Here is a 4,239-nt window from a genome sequence, read left to right on the forward strand (position 1 = left end):
TTTCTCGGTGACTCAAAACATCAATTTTAGACTCCCCTGAGTATGAAAAGTGAAACGAAAATCATTTTTGAGAAGAAAAAATTTTTGTATGGGAGGGCCCCTGCTAGAACATTTTTCCCAAGTGCGTCGATTTTGGGTCGCCGACACAAGCTCGGGTCAAAAAATTTTTTTTTTCTCGGTGACTCAAAACATCAATTTTAGACTCCCCTGAGTATGAAAAGTGAAACGAAAATCATTTTTGAGAAGAAAAAATTTTTGTATGGGAGGGCCCCTGCTAGAACATTTTTCCCAAGTGCGTCGATTTTGGGTCGCCGACACAAGCTCGGGTCAAAAAAAAATTTTTTTTCATGGTGACTCAAAACATCAATTTTAGACTCCCCTGAGTATGAAAAGTGAAACGAAAATCATTTTTGAGAAGAAAAAATTTTTGTATGGGAGGGCCCCTGCTAGAACATTTTTCCCAAGTGCGTCGATTTTGGGTCGCCGACACAAGCTCGGGTCAAAAAAATTTTTTTTTCTCGGTGACTCAAAACATCAATTTTAGACTCCCCTGAGTATGAAAAGTGAAACGAAAATCATTTTTGAGAAGAAAAAATTTTTGTATGGGAGGGCCCCTGCTAGAACATATTTCCCAAGTGCGTCGATTTTGGGTCGCCGACACAAGCTCGGGTCAAAAAAATTTTTTTTTCACGGTGACTCAAAACATCAATTTTAGACTCCCCTGAGTATGAAAAGTGAAACGAAAATCATTTTTGAGAAGAAAAAATTTTTGTATGGGAGGGCCCCTGCTAGAACATTTTTCCCAAGTGCGTCGATTTTGAGTCGCCGACACAAGCTCGGGTCAAAAAAATTTTTTTTTCACGGTGACTCAAAACATCAATTTTAGACTCCCCTGAGTATGAAAAGTGAAACGAAAATCATTTTTGAGAAGAAAAAATTTTTGTATGGGAGGGCCCCTGCTAGAACATTTTTCCCAAGTGCGTCGATTTTGGGTCGCCGACACAAGCTCGGGTCAAAAAAATTTTTTTTTCACGGTGACTCAAAACATCAATTTTAGACTCCCCTGAGTATGAAAAGTGAAACGAAAATCATTTTTGAGAAGAAAAATTTTTGTATGGGAGGGCCCCTGCTAGAACATTTTTCCCAAGTGCGTCGATTTTGGGTCGCCGACACAAGCTCGGGTCAAAAAAATTTTTTTTTCACGGTGACTCAAAACATCAATTTTAGACTCCCCTGAGTATGAAAAGTGAAACGAAAATCATTTTTGAGAAGAAAAAATTTTTGTATGGGAGGGCCCCTGCTAGAACATATTTCCCAAGTGCGTCGATTTTTGGGTCGCCGACACAAGCTCGGGTCAAAAAAATTTTTTTTTCTCGGTGACTCAAAACATCAATTTTAGACTCCCCTGAGTATGAAAAGTGAAACGAAAATCATTTTTGAGAAGAAAAAATTTTTGTATGGGAGGGCCCCTGCTAGAACATTTTTCCCAAGTGCGTCGATTTTGGGTCGCCGACACAAGCTCGGGTCAAAAAATTTTTTTTTTCACGGTGACTCAAAACATCAATTTTAGACTCCCCTGAGTATGAAAAGTGAAACGAAAATCATTTTTGAGAAGAAAAAATTTTTGTATGGGAGGGCCCCTGCTAGAACATATTTCCCAAGTGCGTCGATTTTTGGGTCGCCGACACAAGCTCGGGTCAAAAAAATTTTTTTTTCTCGGTGACTCAAAACATCAATTTTAGACTCCCCTGAGTATGAAAAGTGAAACGAAAATCATTTTTGAGAAGAAAAAATTTTTGTATGGGAGGGCCCCTGCTAGAACATTTTTCCCAAGTGCGTCGATTTTGGGTCGCCGACACAAGCTCGGGTCAAAAAAATTTTTTTTTCTCGGTGACTCAAAACATCAATTTTAGACTCCCCTGAGTATGAAAAGTGAAACGAAAATCATTTTTGAGAAGAAAAAATTTTTGTATGGGAGGGCCCCTGCTAGAACATTTTTCCCAAGTGCGTCGATTTTGGGTCGCCGACACAAGCTCGGGTCAAAAAATTTTTTTTTTCACGGTGACTCAAAACATCAATTTTAGACTCCCCTGAGTATGAAAAGTGAAACGAAAATCATTTTTGAGAAGAAAAAATTTTTGTATGGGAGGGCCCCTGCTAGAACATATTTCCCAAGTGCGTCGATTTTTGGGTCGCCGACACAAGCTCGGGTCAAAAAAATTTTTTTTTCTCGGTGACTCAAAACATCAATTTTAGACTCCCCTGAGTATGAAAAGTGAAACGAAAATCATTTTTGAGAAGAAAAAATTTTTGTATGGGAGGGCCCCTGCTAGAACATTTTTCCCAAGTGCGTCGATTTTGGGTCGCCGACACAAGCTCGGGTCAAAAAAATTTTTTTTTCACGGTGACTCAAAACATCAATTTTAGACTCCCCTGAGTATGAAAAGTGAAACGAAAATCATTTTTGAGAAGAAAAAATTTTTGTATGGGAGGGCCCCTGCTAGAACATATTTCCCAAGTGCGTCGATTTTTGGGTCGCCGACACAAGCTCGGGTCAAAAAAATTTTTTTTTTTCGGTGACTCAAAACATCAATTTTAGACTCCCCTGAGTATGAAAAGTGAAACGAAAATCATTTTTGAGAAGAAAAAATTTTTGTATGGGAGGGCCCCTGCTAGAACATTTTTCCCAAGTGCGTCGATTTTGGGTCGCCGACACAAGCTCGGGTCAAAAAATTTTTTTTTTCTCGGTGACTCAAAACATCAATTTTAGACTCCCCTGAGTATGAAAAGTGAAACGAAAATCATTTTTGAGAAGAAAAAATTTTTGTATGGGAGGGCCCCTGCTAGAACATTTTTCCCAAGTGCGTCGATTTTGGGTCGCCGACACAAGCTCGGGTCAAAAAAAAATTTTTTTTCATGGTGACTCAAAACATCAATTTTAGACTCCCCTGAGTATGAAAAGTGAAACGAAAATCATTTTTGAGAAGAAAAAATTTTTGTATGGGAGGGCCCCTGCTAGAACATTTTTCCCAAGTGCGTCGATTTTGGGTCGCCGACACAAGCTCGGGTCAAAAAAATTTTTTTTTCACGGTGACTCAAAACATCAATTTTAGACTCCCCTGAGTATGAAAAGTGAAACGAAAATCATTTTTGAGAAGAAAAATTTTTGTATGGGAGGGCCCCTGCTAGAACATTTTTCCCAAGTAAATTCGATTTTACCCGGTGAGTCAAAAAATTTTGAAAAAAATATTTTGCCAAAATCGTGTTCATTGCCTATTATAAGGGACCAGGTCAGCTCACACGCATTTTTGGAGACCATATGGAAAGTGCGTCTGGGATTGCGGAAATTAAGTTTAGAGTGTTAAATGATGGTTTCGCAATCCCGAAAGGCTCAAAATCCACCCTAAGGTCCCCTGGGTGAAATGTGGTTTCCAAGGTGTGAGCGCTATCGGTGATAGAGTTGGAATGTGATTTCCAGAGCGCAGGGCGACTGGGCTTAGAGCGAAAATCATAGACAAGGGTAAGTATTGGACTGAACGACTCGAAGCAAACGAAAATCATGGACAAGGGTAATGGACTGAACGACTCGAAGCAAACGAAAACCACACACAAGAGTAATGGACTGAACGAATCGAAGCAAACGAAAATCACATACAAGAGTAATGGACTGAACGAATCGAAGCAAACGAAAAACCACAGACAAGAGTAATGGAGTGAACGAATCGAAGCAAACGAAAACCAAAGACAAGAGTAATAGAGTGAACGAATCGAAGCAAACGAAAACCATGAACACAGGGATAACTGAGAACGAACCTACCTATCAGAGCATGTGAAAGCATGGACAAGAGTACTGAAAATCGGACCAAACCTCTAGAAGCACACGAAAATCATGGACAAGAGTACTCAAAAACACGGACCAAACCTATGGAAGCACACGAAAACCATGAACACAGGGATAACTGAGAACGAACCTACCTATCAGAGCATGTGAAAGCATGGACAAGAGTACTGAAAATCGGACCAAACCTCTAGAAGCACACGAAAATCATGGACAAGAGTACTCAAAAACACGGACCAAACCTATGGAAGCACACGAAAACCATGAACACAGGGATAACTGAGAACGAACCTACCTATCAGAGCATGTGAAAGCATGGACAAGAGTACTGAAAATCGGACCAAACCTCTAGAAGCACACGAAAATCATGGACAAGAGTACTCAAAAACACGGACCAAACC

This window comes from Anopheles moucheti (assembly GCF_943734755.1).
Source record: "Anopheles moucheti chromosome X unlocalized genomic scaffold, idAnoMoucSN_F20_07 X_unloc_25, whole genome shotgun sequence".
Taxonomy (NCBI): Eukaryota; Metazoa; Arthropoda; class Insecta; order Diptera; family Culicidae; genus Anopheles; species Anopheles moucheti.